The 20,052-nt window shown below is 45.6% G+C and overlaps 1 protein-coding gene across 1 annotated transcript in view; it reads left to right on the forward strand.

Annotated features, from left to right (window-relative positions):
• Positions 1-1,240: 1,240 nt before the first annotated feature.
• Positions 1,241-20,052, forward strand: part of LOC8025724 (dual serine/threonine and tyrosine protein kinase) — a 95,915-nt gene continuing 77,103 nt past the window's right edge. The window contains exon 1 of the mRNA XM_029981774.4: positions 1,241-1,398. The gene's annotated coding sequence lies outside the window, so the exon portion shown is untranslated. The remainder of the gene's footprint in view (positions 1,399-20,052) is intronic.

Here is a 20,052-nt window from a genome sequence, read left to right on the forward strand (position 1 = left end):
GATTCCCGGCCACGCCAACATCCCGGGAAAACCGTCACTCAAGAACAAGGAACAGACCTTCTCGAGATTAAACGAGAGGAGTGACTCGCTCGAAAAGCCCGGCTATCCGCACTCCTCCCTGCGGACTCTCACCCGACCCCGCGGGGTTTTTCTCGGTAGGAGCGGGTGGCACTCAGGCGACTGAAAACCATGACCCTAATGACACCGGTTTTGCGAGCCCGCCTCTACAAGCCCGCCAAACTGCCAGAACTGCTGGGTCCCGGCGACTTGTTCTCACTAAATGTCGGACTGAGCCGGGGCCTCGCGAGAACGCGTGGAAGCGCTTGCGACGTTGACACCCGAACTCCAGCCAACTACGTACAGTGGATGGACAATACCAACCACCGCCAGTGCTCAGTGACGCGAAGGAACAGTATTCGTCCCTCATCGCATACTTCCGGTCCTCCGGAATCGAGAGGCTCATTTAACCGTCGCCACCCCCGCCCCATTCTCCCCTTTCCCTCAGCCTCATTTAACCGTCGTCACCCCACCTAACTCTCCCTCTTCCCCACCGTCCACGACAGGTGAGGCCGCCAAGTCAGGCATGTGGATCAAAATAAAGTACTCTCAAACAACAATCATCGTTGAGTTTGGAACGTGGTCGTGCCGGACCCTTTAATGTTCATCTCCCGCGCTGCGCCCCATAACCTGCCGTGCGCGACAGGGACTTTGTTCAGCGCCTACGAAGTAGCCGCCGTCCTCACCACGAGCGCTAGGACTCCTGACGCCGAGGCGTTCTTTATTTGTAAGCCGAGCGCGGTAGCTTGTCCCAGTCTTTATCTTTCTCTTTTTTTCCCCTTTTTGTATGTATAAGTAAAGTTTTCAATATGTGTTTGTAATCGAACACGAGGCCTCCGGTTCGTACCTCTCGTCACCGACAAGTTCAACCAACCCTCCAGCAGCTAGCTTCATCCACGATCCCCCGGCCCTCGACGGCAGTCACCCGAAGTGCTCATCGAGGTCCGGCAAAAGAACAACCTGAACATCATCACTCCGGCTGCTGACTAATCATGCGTCAGACAGCGACTGTGCACATGATACGAAGGGGGTGCACCAACGCACCCAATGCGATCACCTCCCGGATTTCAAAGGGCTCCTGCGGTGAAGGAGCGCGCGTATCGGTGCCCCTCCATGTCTCCTGGCGAGTGGAAAGATACGGCGGGCCTTTCGACGTCGGGTTCCATTGTTCCCCGCTCGCCGCACTGTTGACATTGTGCGAATCACGTCAGTCGTGCGTCGACCGATTGATACGGCAGCGGACGGGGAGTTTGGCAAAAGGTCGGCATGGTGGTCGTGGACGGGGTGCCGGACTCGTCGGAAAAGTGTCCACGGCTTGTTTGCGTCGCCGCCGTCCCACAAGTACGTAAACCTTGCTCTATTTCTGGGAGGGCGCGAACTGCCTCGCGGCTTTTAGGCCATGGCCACACGGGAGCGTCCCCAGGGTATAGACAACGGATTCGGCCACCGGCGTAGAGCCCCCTGCGATTGGTTCTGTTACCATACCGTGCACGACGAGCACCGGCCTATATATCCGTTCGATTTCCCCTGGTCAGACTGGTTTCGGTTGTTGAGTTCACTTAGTTTGTGAACGACTCTGATCGTCGACTGTCAACCGGACAGAAACCGTGAGTGTAGTATATGTCCACATCTTTCTCTCTCTTTCTTTTTTTAATTCTAAATAAAAGGGCATTTCGTAAAGTGCCCTTTTATTTCAATGTCTCTATTGTTAAATCACGGTTCATCAATCTGAAGATTCTAGCTTGTTTACATATATTTTTTTATTTGTTAGTATAAACTGAACAACACCGGTCAATGCACGCCATACGTGCGGTGTTATGGTTGTCTTTTTTGTACCCTAGCGAAAAAAACAAGTGTGACTTTTCGCTAACTGGATTAGGGAACTAAAAATCTAACTAGATTTCTTGCTGGAAACCTGAAATTCAGTTTGCAGATAATTGTCTGCCAACTGGATTTCAGGATTCCAGCAAGAGATCCAGTTGGATTTCCAGTTTCATAATACAGTTAGCGAAAAGCAATACCGGTTTTTCGGTAGGATGATGTTTGTAATTCTTTCCTCGTTTCCAGGTTTTTCAGTATGATCGTTGACATGCTCGGCCGTGCGCTAACACAGTTTGATGCTCCGCGAGTACGCAATACCTGAAACCTCAAAGCGACCAAACAAGAATGCGGACATTTCTATTTTCTATAGAAATATATATTTAAATCTCAGTCTGCCCCCACCCCTAAATTGTTTCTTTACAAAGAGCTCTGGCGTTTTGCCTGCACAAATAAGGTGTACGCTTACAAATACATATTTTGCTTACATTATACTTTGTAACGAGGGTGCGACGAGGTTTTGTATGTTTCTGCTGTAAAATCATAAAAAATTGACCAACAAAAAAAAAAAAACTTGCAATAACCGCTGGACCGACAGGTGCCCCAATTGGACATATAATACATTCAGGTGGTCGACATCGACGTTTGTTGGATTGTTTGTTTTCTCGCTTGCTTTCACTTGAGAATTAAAAAAAAAAAATCTAAATACATTTCTTCTTTATTTTTAACCTTTGATTGAGGCAAGCTTTTTACTAAGCCTTTTCCTAGAACAAACGCATCCTCTGGCCACTCTTTTATGGTAAATTAGAACAGCTCAGAAGTGCACCAGCTAACCTATATAAAGTAGTGTTAGCAATGAGTATACCACCTCACTTGATATTTAAGTTGGTTTTGTCAAACGCACTGCTGAAAAGGAGCAACACGTGTAAGGTCCGTAGATAATAGAGTGTTTCCCCAGTGAAATTAAGTTCATAAAAACAACGCATTACTGCACAGATACCTCCATCAGAGGTGAAGCGCGCACTGCGAAAGAGGTCATTTCATGTGACTAGCAAATTATTCTGCTTGTTCAAACCGTTAAGTTTTTGACAGCCTTGAAGTGGTTTTATATATTCCAAATGTAAACAGGGAGGAACACTGCTGAGGAAGGCGGTGAACCCTAAAGGAAAGGAATGTCAATTTTCTAGGCTATGTGGCAAAAGCTACTGCCAGATGCAAGGAGTATAGCCCGTAACATTCATCCATCGTTTTATCTAGAGAAAAAATATAAATTGGAGTGGAATACGCCCTTGATAAGCAGTTATTTAGTACCTCTATCGTGTTTAGTAACTCCATCAGACATGGAAAGTGAGTCTAATAGGGCCTGGATATCCCTAACTAAACTGCAACTTAAACAAGCCCAGTACACCTCCATGTGGTCACTTTGTCAAATGGCCTCAGGGTGATATTCTACTTCATATTCTAGTTTTAAGGGACCGTTGTTACGACTACGATACAATTCAGGGATTTAGGAAGAGTGTTTGCAGCTCCGGCGACCTTTCAGCATCGCTATGTACTTTTAAATGGCTGTCGTAAATTTTTCATCTACACTCCCATTACAAAATTTTAGTTCCGCCGTCGGAGAAAGGCCGCGAAGCTTGAAATTAAAGTGATAAAAAAAACATTTTCGAGTGTTTTTTTATTGTTATTGTTGTTTTTATTGGGGGGGGGGGGGTGGAGGGGGGGGGGAGCTGCATGTTACGTTACTGATGGGAGAGGCCGTGCTCAGCAAAAATTGAAAATAAAGAGCAGCCAAACCCGTTGAATATATCTTATGGAAGCAAGTGCTTTATTGAGAAAGCGAAGCACTTAACCGACCTCAGTAATGCACCATATATGAATAGCTGTACCAGCCAACATGCTACATGTTCCGTCATGAACTCCGCGCCAAAAACCCCTAAAATGTACAGAGCGTCTGCCCCCATTTGCCTGATGAGGCTGATGAGTAATCTGTCCACTGCCGGCTGTCTGCTGACTCTGACAGCTGGTATCTACACGAAAATAAGCCGCGTACGCTATGTTTGCAGCTTTCTTTCCTTTCTTATTGGCAAACTAAGCGGTATATGTGTCCTGGTTATCACCTCATCTCGTCATCGGCGCATTATCAGCGAAAGACCAACGCAGTAGCAGAGTGCAGCCGTTCTAATACGGAAGCGCTGCCCCCGCTAAGAATATCAACTGAAGCACCCGATCCGACTTCTTTTTCTGCGTCTGTGGTACCCCACAAGCTCTATCATCTCTCATTTTATCAAATAACCCGAAGTATAGGACCCACACTTCGCGTTAAGCTCTCTTAAAAACTGGCCGGTGTACGCCAAAGAAACACAAGAAACTGTTTCAGCCCACATTGTACGCGATAGTACAGAGGCAGGCAAAAAGGAGGTCATAAAGAATAAATTAGAATACTGTTGAAAACACGCGATAGTGTTTCACTTACGTGACTAAGCCGAAACTGATCATATCATACGGAATAAAGACGAGCATTAGATCACGAACCCAAAAGCACCCGGTCACGAAAGGAATTTGTTTTATTTGTATAGTATTCATTACATTAAAAGTAAATAAAACGTTAGCCCCTCTTCAGATTTTTAATATGGCAGAAAGACGGTCCTTTCATGTTTAAAACGTTGTACAACTCTGAGCTGCACACAAGAACTAGCGCAATCCGAAAGTGTTTTTAAAATGCCAGTCCACTCCGGCTCGTGCTCTACATATACGCTTTGAACTTGTTTTACGATACTGAAATAAATAATACAGATTTTTTTATACGGGTAAAAAGTAAGAGAGAAGAGGAGGCGAGACCACGCGGGGTCATCGGAACACCGAGCTCTGGTTGGAATTGGTGGGCAGACGGAAAGCAAACGCTCTTTGTCTCCACTCAATATTCGTACGCGTTTGAAGATAAATTGTATTTCTCTATTGTATTTGTGTGCAGCTTAAAAATAGGACGTTTTCACAGACACAAAAGCAGGTATCCGTTTCACTCGTCTGAGAAGATCTGGGCACACTTGAGATACAACGGCACTGTCAAGCAGCACCGGAAAAACGCTCGTTTTGAAATCACGATAAAGTGTTTTCTTATTGACGCCAGAAATAGCTAAAAAAAACGGATAGCACACACAAAAAAATTGTTTTGTATCAACCACTTCTTTCGAAACATCAACAAGTGTCGTTGGCTGGCCTCCATGACAGAGAAGCAAGAAATTGTGGCAAATGTTAGTCCACTCTTCAGTGCCCTCGCTTGCACGATTAGTAATACACTTCTAGGGTCAATTATTAAACACGTAGCATCTTGAAGGGGAAATTACAAAAACGCTTGACCACTGGTGTAAATGTTAAGCGGCAGGCTACAACACTTTGAACAATTGTTGCGCCATCATACGAAAATGCCCGTGCAGTTACCTTTGAAACTGTACGGTGGAGACCGGGGGGCTGGACATGCATTTGGGTTTTCTAAATGCTGAATAATCCTAGTAGTATAAGGAAAATCACTGCACGAATTCACGAACAACAACCGTACCTTACGTAAACTGATAAAATAGTTCCTTCTCTGGTGTATACGCCGGAGGAGGATCCAGAAAAATAGAGCACCCCAGCGAAAAGAAAATACGAGCGTTATTCGTGGCTTTTACTGGCGTGACATCAGCGGCCATTGCGAAGGACCTTGTTGCTGCGCACGCACTTATTTCGCTGAATGTCTTTCGCACCACTAAGTTGTTGTTTGTTTTCTCGATCAAAACGAGTAGGAATGACCGTTGGTACGGCACGATGATGTCACGTGCAAGCCATGTAGGTTCTCTGGAGTTTTACAATTCAGCAGTCCACTCACCATAACACGAAAATACCCATGCTTGGGTCACACTTCGACTGGGAGGATAGCACCGTGCGTCTTGAAGATTAAAGGGGTCATGAAATGAAATTGGCCTGAAATAAATAATTTTCGAATGGAATCTTACTAATCGCATATTGTTTAGTGAACGTAAAGCAAGAGGGTAGAAAGTCAAAAGCCCGTTTTTCGGTACGAAAATTCGAAATTATCGCGGAGACCATTTCGTACTTCCTTTCCTTTGAAAGCCTTCCGCCTCTTTACCGTGATACAAAAAATAATTGGGGTGTGGGTATGTTTATACAGCCTAAAGTTAGCCTGCCTCAACGGGCGACTTCTATCAGCTGTAGATGAGCAATTTAGCCAGTGCGGTACGACCGCTAGCCTGGAGTCTTTAACGTGCATTACGCAGAAATGATACACGACCGCACGCCGGTGTACAATGCTCATCCAGGTGGAAACGGGCAGGGGTGGGGACTGAACCCTGAATCCCTGGGTTCTGCAACCGCTCCACATGCTCCGAGCTGGTGTGCGCTAGCTCACTCGGCCCTCAGTCACTGTGGTACATCCGTGGTACCCAAAGCGTGTCGGCCTACCCCAGCTCACGCATTGGGCACGAGCACTGCGTGAACAATCCATCCGTCGGCGAATACAGTATTTGAATTCGCGTTCGTGGCCAGTGAGTGCCGTGACGGAACTCATCGTCACTTGGGAATGACATGTTCTATGTTGTGCCTAAAGACCACGGTGGAAGCTTGGAGTCATCGTACCGGTGTCCAAGCACGTTACGACCGCCTGATACCTTATTTCGCTTTTGAGTTGAGGAGAAAAGCGAAGGAGGAGGAGGTTGAAAAATAAGTGCTTGGATTTGGGTAGTTAATTGATTTGATATTTCTCCGTTTCCTATAACACCATGTTGTGTCTACAATTTCCCGCGGTGACACACATTCGCCGAAAACACAATTCCTTTTCAGATAAAAACCAAAAAAGTACGCCGAATTCAAAGGTCTAAAATTTAGCAAAAACAATAGATTCTATTCATATGTTTGACTATGGGTTGTTAGAAACTCAGCCAGGAGCAATGCCATTTTTCTTTTCGTCACGCTCATATGTAAACAAATGTACCCAACTCAGATTAACCAGATAGGCGTCGGCAGGACGTGCAATTCTTTAGTAGATCACTGCACGAAATTCTGGATTTTGAGTGCTGGCTCACAAAAACATCAAGTTTGGGTGGTTGTTTCCAGACTGCAGAACGCCCTGGAGCGATCTTGCCAGCTGGCACGCTTTATCAAAACCTCTCTTGAACTAAGCGATGGACATGCAAAGAGCGGTTTGATTGTTACGCGTTACATCCACTAATCTTATTCACCTTCAAAAGTTCGTGATTTAGTTAGCATCGTGTAATCTTGTTTAACACGTGCGTCCAACCTTCAGTTGTCGAAGTGGCAAACTTGCGCCGCTAGACTATTGTCCTTCCAGGCAGGGTTGTTACTTTCTTATGATCGGACGGTCTGTCACCATTCGCATTCAGTTCTTCTCAAACGACGCACCCTCGAACTTCGTGCTCGGTGAACAATAGCTCAGGCTACCCCACCCGACAGTGAGCATGTCATGCACGTGAATCAGACTGTCGAAAAATATGCAAGCTTGATCATGCTGGCAAAGACTGGTAAGGCACAGTACGCGTGATAAGCCTTCCAGGGCTGAAGAAATGGGCATCTGACCGGCAGCGTCTAACTCTCATTCCTCTCATTCCTGACAGACGACGTGAGATGGCACCAGCATAACAATAATAATAATAATCCTTATTCGTATATTATATGCGCACGGTCACGTGCTTCGCGGCAGGAAGGGCCGCGAAGCACGCGACCGCGCATTCGCGCGCCGCGCAAATGGCTTCGTTTTGCATGTTACGAACCGTAACTCTGGATAGCCCAGTCTCAATCTCAAGGAGGTGAGCTCAAATCCTGCCGGGAGACTTATGTCTTTTTATATAGCTTCCCTTTGGATTAACACTTTTCGGTGTTTGTTTTTCTTTAATGCCGTTTGTTACAGTCATACGTTAAAAACGCCAAAAAACGAAACACATTCCGGTTAAAAGCTCAGCATATCGTTTTTCACTGATGATTCAACGGCTGATGAAACACCATTCCGGCGCACGCTCACATTAGCGAGTTGCGTCTGTATGTACCACGCTGTCGTCATCTCGTTCTGCGAAAAGCCTGGGCAACACTAAACGGAGCCCCGTCACAAGATAGCAGTGAGATAGATAGATAGATAGATAGATAGATAGATAGATAGATAGATAGATAGATAGATAGATAGATAGATAGATAGATAGATAGATAGATAGATAGATAGATAGATAGATAGATAGATAGATAGATAGATAGATAGATAGATAGATAGATAGATAGATAGATAGATAGATAGATAGATAGATAGATAGATAGATAGATAGATAGATAGATAGATAGATAGATAGATAGATAGATAGATAGATAGATAGATAGATAGATAGATAGATAGATAGATAGATAGATAGATAGATAGATAGATAGATAGATAGATAGATAGATAGATAGATAGATAGATAGATAGATAGATAGATAGATAGATAGATAGATAGATAGATAGATAGATAGATAGATAGATAGATAGATAGATAGATAGATAGATAGATAGATAGATAGATAGATAGATAGATAGATAGATAGATAGATAGATAGATAGATAGATAGATAGATAGATAGATAGATAGATAGATAGATAGATAGATAGATAGATAGATAGATAGATAGATAGATAGATAGATAGATAGATAGATAGATAGATAGATAGATAGATAGATAGATAGATAGATAGATAGATAGATAGATAGATAGATAGATAGATAGATAGATAGATAGATAGATAGCTACGGTCATCCATAGCGCTGGGGCCCCAAACTGCGTTTGTGGACAAAAAGGATCAAATGTCGCGGGATAACTGTCCGCCAGTCAAAATAGCCGTGTAACCAAAATGCATTTTTTTTTTTAATTTCAAAATGGTATGTAAAATTTAAAAGAAGAAACTTAGATTAGCCTTAGCGGACTTTTTTAATGTTTCACAAAACGTTGCGTACTCGTCTTTCGGAAAACTCGTCCCTGTGAAACGGCCGTGCGAAGCGCTTCACCCTACGATATCCCAGAGAAAAACTTTGCGTAGCATTTCAGAAGCGAAGAGTGGCTTCTACTGTCCCTGCCATTGCTGTTGATTACGTATAGCTTTCGAAGAAACCTTTCGCACGGCCGAATTCATTTTTCTGCGCACAAAGAAGTTGGAATTACTACCAGCATAGTGCGGTGACGTCACGGACAAACAATGGGTAGGTGAAGCGCATTGACGCTCGAGTGGTTCATAACCAACACAAAGCGCCGTGGGAGCGAATCCTAAATCCCCGCAGGGCGGAGGCGGTCAGCCTTCTACGGGAGGGCCGCTCTTTTCACCACAACACTCAGAGCTATATATCGCTAATGTGGAGAAAGGCAGGCCCGTCCTAAACCTGAGTAGCATGCCCATTTAATTATGCTGTCAAATAGAGAAAACAAAAACGCTGCACGTAAGGCACAACGTCAGAAATCTTGTTTAGGCATCAGCGTTTTTCAACCGACCAAGAAAGGAATTTCGTTGTGAACGGACAAAATATAAATCCTTTTTTGACGCCGGAGGAGGTCACTAGAAAGCGCAGAATAGTTGGCGTACGACGTGTCGGACGCTGACTGAATTTAATATAAAAGATAAAACTTTTCTTTCGTGATTCGCACAATGAATATAGCATAACTCATAAAAGGAAGATTCATTGGTGGATCTTAAGGGAAAGCGTTAGCACGACCCTTGCGAAATGCCACACACGTCTCCTTTTGGGAAACGCTAACCCTGACTCCTTCACTTTTCTCTTTTGGCTGTCTCTTTTGCTTCCTCTGTTTTTTCTCCCTCTTTCTGGCTCCATTACTGGGTCAGTATTAGCATTTCACAAAGGGGGACGTGTATAGGCGTTTCCAAAAGGCCATGCTAACGAATTCCCTAAAAATTCACCAATGGATCTCCCTTTATTAATTTTTTTTTTCCGGCGAAGTGGGCTCCATGAGCCCTCCCCACCCCAGCCTTTGTCGCACGCAGACCCGCATTTCGGCCAGCCGAGCTAAGCGCCGATTCCGCTCCTCTATCTCGTTCGCCCTCCTTCATGCTTAGCAGCGGCATCCTCTGCCTGACGCTGCCCTTTCGCTGTTCACCGGTTTCCCGCGCGCGCATTGGCTTCCGCCCCGTGACGTCGCCTCCCTCTCTCCTGTGTCCTTCTTTACTCTCCTCCTCTCTACGTTGCTCGCTTCCCTTTCCACTGTTTTGTCCGCAGACGGACGGCGTCAGCTTTTGGCGGTCATGTAGGTACTAAGGCTAAAGCGCGAGACACATGGACGACAGAATCGTCCGATCCGACGTCCGATCCGACAGTCCGAACGCCGCTCCGAATTGCCGCACGCGACAGTTTGAGACACACGCTTCCGACCTTGCATGCGACACGACGATCCGTTCGGCTCCGCCCAGGAGATCCAAGCACTCCAGCGGAGGTCCGCGTTCATAGATCTCTGGTCTTAGATTGACGGTTTAGCTTGCACAAGCGAAGTTATTAGCTTGTTCTCGCTAGCGCGTGCGTTCTTTGCCGGGGTCATCTTTCTCGAATGGGTCGGCGGGATCCATGCGTCCGGCTTCCCCTCGCCCGTCCCGTTATCGCGTTCGCTTCGTCCCGCCAGACCCAGTGCGTCATCATGACGTTCGCGCTAGCTGTGCTGTCATTGGCTGGACGCATCCGTTTAAGCGCGAGACACATGCTCGAAAAATCCGTCCGATCTGACGTCCGATCCGGCAATACGACGGCCTGATCCGAAAAATTTGGTCGCGTCAGGCGTCGGATCGGCGATCCGACGTGCGTCCAACGCGCCAGATAGTTTCGCACGGCGGACGGATTGTCGGATGCGTCCAGCCAATGACAGCACAGCTAGCGCGAACGTCATGGTGACGTACTGGGTCTGGCGGGACGAAGCGAACGCGATAACGGGACGGGCGAGGGGAACCGGACGCGTGAATCCCGCTGACCCATTCGAGAAAGATGGCCCCAGCAAAGAATGCACGCTCCTAACTTCGCTCGTGCGAGCTAAACCGTCAATCTGGGACCAGAGATCTATGAACGCGGACCTCCGCTGAAGTGCATGGATCTCCTGGGCGGAGCCGAACGGATCGTCGTGTCGCATGCAAGGTCGGAAGCGTGTGTCTCAAACTGTCGCGTGCGGCGATTCGGAGCGGCGTTCGGACTGTCGGATCGGACGTCAGATCGCACGATTCTGCCGTCCATGTGTCTCGCGCTACTCATTAATAATTATACAGTTCTTGAGTAAGGATATCTAAGTTCTTATGCGATCTAATGTCTTCTTTTATGTTTATTGGAGAAGGTCATATCATTTTTTTAAACTAGAGATTGACTTTGTTTAGGCATTGATAAAGATCCAAGTTGGCACAGCTTACACGTACACTATCTTCCATACAACTACAGAACATGTGGCTCGATGCGTCAACATATTACGCGAGGGCACGTGCACGGAAAACATTTTCCGCAAGAACTGTACGTCGCTCTAGCTCTTATACGACTGTGTCTTAAGCACAGCGCTGCGTGGCTCTGCACACGAATTGCGATAGGATGTGAAGAATTTCGCCACCCACCGCATTATTCCCTTCATCAAACTTCTAAGCATGCCATTGATTTGTAATGGCTTTTTCAATTGTCAACTCACCGTGCAATCGTAGACTGTTGCAGCACCTTACGCATAGACATACGTGCTTGAACAAAACTAGTCAAGGTGAGACGTTAATTATTTATTGATTTATTGCCTACCGCATTTCATTTAAACATATAGTTATGTTTATTGTCACTGGACAACCCGAACTAGAGTTGTCATGGAGCAAATTCTAGAAAAGGAATACCATCAACCAATGGGAGATCATTAAGGCCCGTTCACACGCTTCCAACCGAGTAGGACGGGAAGAAACAAGACCGGCTTTTAAGCCTCGTGCGGCGTCTTAGGGCCGGATGTGCTGCTGCGGAGTTGGACCTCGCCAGCGGCTTAAAAACCTGTCTTGTCTCTCCCCGTCCTACTCGGTTGGAAATGTGTGAATGGCGCTTTATTCAACAATTGTAAGAACGAAGAAGGAACATATTTGCAGACCGGAGCGTGCAAAGCCAACACCACCTAAAATTTTCAAGGGCTGCGAGCGACATCCTCTTCCTTCGTGGAAGGTCATCACAGTCGGGTCGCATTAACACAACGATTGGACCCGAACCCGATGCCGAGCGTCCTTTGACGCGTTGATTGTACGCGAGGCCCAACCGAGCACTGACCCAGCACTCGTGTCCAATCCGCGTCTTCGCTTGATCTCGCTGTGATGACGTCGAAATTTCAGTGCACAGGCTTCGATTATTCTGTTGGCGAAGCGCGATGTTAAAGGATATTGATGGCGGCGCCTGGTACGTCTCCTAACAGGGGGCTTCTAATCAATTGGAGTCCGCTCACTGGAAAACCGTAGGCCCGCGTGTTCCCTTTGAGTCACTAACGGCAAGGATCTTTATTTCATCACCCAGGTTAATACCCTAGATGTTCAACTGATGAATCAGAAAATTGCATTCATCTTCAACTCCACCCAAACGACGATGTCAACGACGGCCCGGTTTTTCTAGCAACTCTGGGTTCGTTGACCGACAGCGGATAACGCGCGACGTTTTTACCTGCCGATAAAAAAAAAAAAAAAAAAAGAATTGTTGACGAGCCTGGCTTCTTTTCTTTTTCCCCGCGATGAGTGCAAACACGGACCTCCTTCGTACAAGTGGCACTCGGTTGTTTAGCGAAAACAAAAAAACGGGAAGTTTGCTTCTGTCTCCGCGAAGCTGCTATCGCAGACAAATCGCTCTAGTGGGCCACGTTTGCACTTCCGATAGGATCAGAGTGGGGCTCACACGAATTCATCGAGCAAGTGTTTCTATTTTTAGGTTGAGTTTTCGATACGTACGTCTTAAATTGATAAATAAGACAATTTTCAGTGCGGGTTACAAAGAAGCGACACGCAGAATGCAGCAAATTTTAAACCGAGAAGCTCAACGAGCCAAGAGATCCAGCCAAGAGCCAAGAGACCCGTAATTGGACGTCACGAATCGTGACTTGATGGGCCTGTTCGCTCGCTGCAGGATATCTTGACTCGCTAGGTACGGCAGGTCCTTGTACCTTTTGATTCGTTGAGTCTCTTGACTCGATGGATCTGATGAGTTGTTCGACCTCTTGACCCGTTGGATTTGCTGACTTTTTAGACCCTTGGATTTTTTGACTCATTAGACCTCGACCTGTTGGATCTCTAGACTCGCTGGATTTGCTGACTCCTTGGACCTATGCGCCGAGAAAGTGAGGGAGAGGAGGAGACGAGAGCGCGCGGTGACGTCACAACGCCGAGTTCTGATTCGAGTGAAGCGGGTGGGCAGACAAATAGCTGTCTTTGTCTCCACTGCACTCGCCGAACGCTTTGGAACGTGAGAGCCAAACGCCAGACGCCTGTGGTCCGCGTTTTAACGCGTTATGCGAGTGCAGTGGACGCAACGGCTGCTGGCTTTAGGTCTACCCACTAATCGTTCCAACCAGAGATCGGCGTTCTGACGTCTCCGCGCGCTCTCATCTTCTCCTCTCCCTCACCTTCTCGGCACATTGACTCGGTAGATACATTGACCCGTTAGATCTGGTCACTTGAACCTCTGAACTCGTTGGATACATTGACTCCTTGGATCTCAAGACTCGTTGGATATCTTGACCAGAAACCACTGTAGCGCAGGTTAAAAACACGAAATCCTTTTCTTTTTTTTTTCTTTTTTTTTTACTTTCGAAAGCGTTTTGCTGCGTGAGTGCTCCTGCAGCGGAAGGGCCAATCAATGCTGCCGTCTCACGCTGGTTGCCTCCGCTGCGGTTCATGTTAAAGTGAGTACTGCGAATAAATAAACAAACAAATAAATTCAAACAATTCCATTGCGCGCGTTAGAATGATATCTGTGATGTGTACTGTAAAATGACGATTATACACGTGAAGTCATTTTGCGACTTCCTTGGGTCGCTTGAATGGAGTAGTTTGAAAAGGGGTGCGCGAATAGGACTTCAAATCAAATAGCTCAGTGTCACCCCTAACGTCAATGTTGTGAATGACGCAACGCTATTCAATTTCAACAGCTATTTTCACTATAAAGACACGTCTAAAATAGTAACGATATTAAGCCATCGTGTTGTGTGGCGGTACCTTTTCATCCTCCGTCGCATGGGCGCCGCCATCTTGAAATCACGTGACGTGGACGCCGCAAGGTGGCTTCAACTCGACGCTCCGCTCTCACCTACGCGCCTCGCTGAATGCGTTGCATTCGTGCCTTTCGTCGCGTTTTACCCCACTTGTTTTGCCTTGCTTCATGGAAAGTGTTGGACGATGCGTATTTTGACTACCTAATTGCATGCCATCATAATGTGCGCAACTTCTCCACTCGATTTTCAACGCGTTTCGGCTATTTCCATCGGCGGTGCACTCTAAAAAAAGTTTGTGCGTCTACTTTCACGCATAACACTCGGAGAGTAAATCACCGCAACCTACAGAGGCAGCTCAGCGAATGATAATGCCAAAACATATGTTTAGACCAAAAAACGCAGTTTGAGTTGTGACATTAAGCAATGCAAAACGTCACGCTTGCATTGCTTAATGTCACAACTCAGACTGCGTTTTTTGGTCTAAACATATGTTTCGGCATTGTCATTCGCTGAGCTGCCTCCGTAAGTTGCGGTGATTGGCTCTTTGAGTGTTGTGTGGAAAAGTAGACCCACGGGCTTTTTTTTTTTTCTTATAGTGTGTGATCAAAAAATAAATAAACACAAACAAACAAACACAAACAAAACAAAAAAAAATAAACAAATAAACTAAGTGTGTATACACACTTAGTAGTCTGATCATATATAGTTCGTCAACAGTTCGTCGCAGCAAAGCAAGCGTCGCTCCAGAACTTTTGGGGGTTCATTGATAGAACCGTCCGACCCATCTGCAGACCTTCCCGGAACCGGAAGGTCTTTCTTTTTCTTCTCACAAACGGCAACATGTTGCGAACATGATATACTCCTTGACTACGTAGACATTGAATTGACTTTTTTTTTTTAATGGTATTCGAATGTGCCACCAGGATAGCTCAACAAGGCTGATCGCAAACGGAGCTCTTTCATAGCAATAAGTCTTGAGGCATCAGTAAGACAACGGTGCCCTTTGTCACCCCTCTTATTCGTAATATACTTAGAACCTTTGCTGTTGAGTGTTATAAACAGCGCAGAAATTCGCGGATATTATTTCCTCAACAGTAACGCGAAGATGCTATCATATTGCGACATTGTCGCCTACATTTGCACCGACAAACGAAGCATCGAACAAGCTTTGCAAGTAACGGCAAAGTTTTCTCCTGCAACTGGGGCGGCCATCAACAAAGCTAAGTGCAGCGGCGTGCGGTTTGAATCCCGGGCTACGATGCCCGCGCAGTTCACCGACATTTCGTGGTCAGACACCATGCCCGACTATCATGAAACTCTTTTGATGTACATTCGAAGCGCTAATAACTATCCAAGCGATGTTGAAAAAAAAGAAAATAAAAAAAACGTCGAATATCCAGCTAAGTTTACCAACGGGCGCGATGTGTTTATATCTGGAAGGGCTGCAGCCTGCGACGTTTTCTCCATTGCTAAGCTTTTGTATGTCCTCCAGGTGCTACATTGCGCACAACGTCACCTGCATGTGTTTCACCGCATTTCTGCCACGTTCGTATCGAGCTCGCCCTTGCGCCGTGACAATTTGTTCCGGTGCTTAGAAACTGGAGGCCTCGCTCTCGTGCATGTTTTTGTACGACAATTAGTATCAAGGTTTATTTCCTTAAGATATACGCACCGTTCTTTCTGACTGACATTTCTTTTAAGTTCATCTTTCTACAGATTTGCCATATTGGGTTGTTTCAACGTTTCCCGAACAATTTTGCGCGTGCGTGCGTGCGTGCGTGCGTGCGTGCGTGTGTGTGCGTGTGTGTGTGTGTGTGTGTGTGTGTATGTGTGTGTGTGTGTGTGTGTGTGTGTGTGTGTGTGTGTGTGTGTGTGTGTGTGTGTGTGTGTGTGTGTGTGTGTGTGTCTTTAAGGAAGTTGTAAGTGCAGTTAATTTCCATAGCGAACGTTTTCCTTTCGAATACCTGTTTGGAACGGAACGGAAACCTCTATACATTGACCTGGTCGAATGTTCGTTACCACTACCAATGTATACCATACATCGACAACCGCTCAGCCGGGGACAAACGTATTCAGACGTGTTAAAATAATGTGAATATTGCCAACTGCCAAAACTGTTTTGTTTTGTAAAACTGCATACATTTATTTTGTCTTCTAAAACGTGGCTCAAAGACAAGTGAATATCTGTGCCTTGGACCGTAAACTGTAGTCCCTGTAACCATCTTGAAATTATTAAACACTGTTTTCTTTCTTGTACCGATGCCTTCCTTTCCTGGGAAGTCCCAACGGACAATCAAGGAAGACCCCTTTGCTCCTATGGAATTCCCTTTCTGCCAGTTGCTCCCAAAAACGCTGTGCCATTTGACTTTTTTTTTTTTTTTCTCGCTGGGTTTACACAGTTTTTGGCGGTGTAAATTGATCGATTGCAACTAGGGTGACATCCTTCCTGCCGGTGGGATGCGGGACACCCTGACCGGGGGTGGAGGGGTGGAGGGGGGGAAGTAAGAGGAGGACGGTATTTTCACGACTCAAGAAATGAGAATTAAGGGAAATTCACCAACGCGCACACCCCGAAATCCTGTGCTGTCCGAAAGCGTATTATACACCTGAAAATTGTACGCAGCAATTAAACTAAGATAAGTTTCGGTCAGAGTGATATACTTTTGTTTATTTGTAATGGTAAATATTTTATTAAAAGTATCTAAGTTGAAAACATAAAGATCGACTGCACCAGACCCCAATGCATCAAAAGGAAATAAAAAAACAGTAAATATTTTTCGGCTTATTGTTCCCTGTCGATACTTACTCTTATATTAACATGCTCCTACACAAAAATAAGACCTTATGTTGTTTTTTTTGTGTTTTTTTTTTACCATTGTGAGTTGCAGGTTTTTTGCCTTCTGCAACCGATCTTAAAAAAAGAAAAAAAAGCTTTCCACAACAACCCTTTGCAAGATACAGTATGATTTCCAACTAATTACAATAGTTTATTTTTCAGCTTTTGGTGATCAATTTTCGCTCGCAATATTTTGCCATCAAGGGGAGAGGCGCAACGGCGTATGTGTGTCAGTCTCCTGCAAGAACGACGGTTGCTTCCCGCAGTGCTTGGCAAGAAAGTGACATACCATCGAGATTCACACATTTATCAGCAACCTCCGCGGTTCCCCGTCGCCCGTTGTTCGGAAGCGCCATAATTTGCGCAGTGAATGTTACGACAATGTGAAATGCGGGACATTTTGAAGATTCAGGAATTTCTCGCGGGACACGGGACACGAGCCCTCAATGCGGGACAGTCCCGCGAGTCGCGGGACGGGTGGTCACCCTCATTGCAACGCTGAATGACCCCGAACGACTGAATCTCTATTTATTTGGGAGGTTCAGAAAGTTAGGAGCGTTCACGAGTATACAAACGGCGCTCCCGACTGGCTGCCATTGCTGGACCGGTGTCTTATGTTGCCTGATTTTCGAACTGCCCCTTTTTGTTCGGGTGTGTTGTTTCACGAAATCCCCCTTTGTTTTGTGTTCCCAGTGACATGCTCGCTTGATTGCTTTGAAATTTGTTTAAAGTTCGTAACTTCCATGTAATCAAAATATTAAAAAAATAATTTAAAAAATGCTGTGGCTTGGTTTGAAAAAAGCGGCGAGTTTTGAAACCATAAGCTCGGGAAGGAGGTTGTGCGTCCCGGCCATTTCAACGCCATTCGAGCGTCTGGTCAACGCCGCAGAGTCTATTGTAAACAAACAAAGGCGCTCCTCGCTTCAACCGGGAGAATGTCAACGAACTTCTTCTCTGCCGCAGCTGGAGTAATAATCGGTGAGGGTCTTCGTGCTGTTTTCAACTGCACAGAGAAGTTGATTCCCAATTTAAAATTAACATTGCGCCGTCTATTATGTACTAAAAAAACAAAAAAGCTGCAATGACGAGGGGTGTAATTTTGCCCGGTGATTCCTGCTTCCAAAAATCATTATGGCAACAAATTTGAAATCATTATGGCAACAAATTTCTTTAAGCGATGCAACCTTTATTTGAGATTATTTGTAGAAGATGTCATGACATGCAGTGCAAGGTACTATATTTATGCTTATCTGCGGGATACTAAAATTAAATATAACTTTTATTTTTCCGGGATGAACCGAAAGGTCTAGAGACTAAAGGAGTATTCACACGAGAAAGAAATTCCGGGATTTCTCCCCGGGCACGCGCGCATCACGAGACGAAAACGCGAGGCTTTTGCACACCGCAAAGCTTGGCGTTTTCTTCGCGGGATGCGCGTGCCGTGGAGAAATCCCCGGGATTTCTCCCTCGTCTGAATACCCCTGCACAATGCCTGACGAAGGCCACCCTTTGAAGGGGCATCGGTGGCCAAGTGGGCTAGCTCACACCAGCTCGGAGCACGTGGAGCGAAAGCTCGCGCTGCAGAACCCAGGGATCTGCGTTCAATCCCCACCCCTGCGCGCTTCGATCTGGATGAGCATCGTACCGGCGTGCGGTCCTGTATCACTACTGCGTGGTGCACGTGAAGGACCCCAGGTTAGCGGTTTTACTGCACTGGATAAATTGCTCGTCTACAGCGAGGGACTCGTCGCAACTTTGAAATGGCTGACCAACTACACTCTATATAAATATCCACACAACCCCCCAATCATTATATTCCACTATTTGACAAGTTCTTGGTGGAAAAGATAGGCGAAAAAACCTTACGTGCGTAATCTTGAATATAATATCTAAAATAAATAAAAACTTTGTTCATAACTCATATATTTTTAATGCCCATGACGTTCAATCTTTCCCATTAACACCTTTGCCTCCGAACAAGCCCAAAGAAACTTCTTTATCACTCATCGAAACGAATATGCGCCAATGCTTTACACTGCTGTCATTGATGCGAGTTATTTTAAAATATATATTTTATTGCTCGCTGAGATCACTTTCGATTGGCTTTCTTAACACAATTCTTGTTTCTAGCATTGATACTTCGTTCTCTGATGCGTTCGTTGAGACGGTTTCGCTGTGTTATGCAGAATGGCGTACTTAGAACGCGTTCCTTAGGAGAAAAAAAAATAACACCTTCATGTGTTTTTTTTTTTTATATTAGAAGAGAACATTAAGTTCGTTGTCTTCTCGTAAGAAGTGCTGACTGAATGTCGTTTCTTTGCATTTCGCCATGTGAAATTTAAGAAAGCCCCTTGGCCTCCAAGGTTACGATCTACCCTGCATAACCGCGAAAGGAATTACGTTGACTGCGTTTGGGGATGCTAGTGCCAAAAAATGCTTGACGAAATTGCTTTATTATTCTGTTTCGAAAGCAATTTAAACCTACCTAAAAAGTTATGGATATTTTATATTTTATAAATTCTAAATTGGAATAAATGAAGCAACACATCACAAAATCAGCTATGGGGACAGTCAGTTAAGAATAGTCTAAATTTAAGTAAGTTACATTTCCGTCTGGTTTGAGAATACGTATTGCGGAAACAATTTTGAGCCATTCCACTGAGTGAAGGTAATTGGCCAGCGAAGCTGTAGAGCACCACCACAAGTGGTTCACCAAGAAACACACAAAAGCACTTCCACCAAATGTTTATTTACAGTATACATACATAATTTTGAAACGGTAGTGATGATTGCTTTGCTATCATCATGATATACACTAATGGGCTCCATTACAACTTTTGTGAGATTCTTTGCTAAAGGACAATCTAAACATGACCTATGGCGCTCGTCATAAGCCGCGTTTACATGAATGCGACTTAGCCGCATCGAATCCAGTTGTCGCATTCAATGCGGTCATGTAAACGGCATAATGCGCAAAGAAAGCGCGTCCCATTCAAGTCGCTAGACAGAGGTGGATCGAGATGGCGAGTGCGCATTCATTCAGCCCATGTAAGCGGAGGTCGCATCGTATCTTGGAACGGGGAGGATTATGGGAAGGCGCTCGCTGCGGGAGCGAGTGA

The sequence above is a fragment of the Ixodes scapularis genome, unplaced genomic scaffold (genome assembly GCF_016920785.2).
Source record: "Ixodes scapularis isolate PalLabHiFi unplaced genomic scaffold, ASM1692078v2 PGA_scaffold2__306_contigs__length_199485367, whole genome shotgun sequence".
NCBI classification, from domain to species: domain Eukaryota; kingdom Metazoa; phylum Arthropoda; class Arachnida; order Ixodida; family Ixodidae; genus Ixodes; species Ixodes scapularis.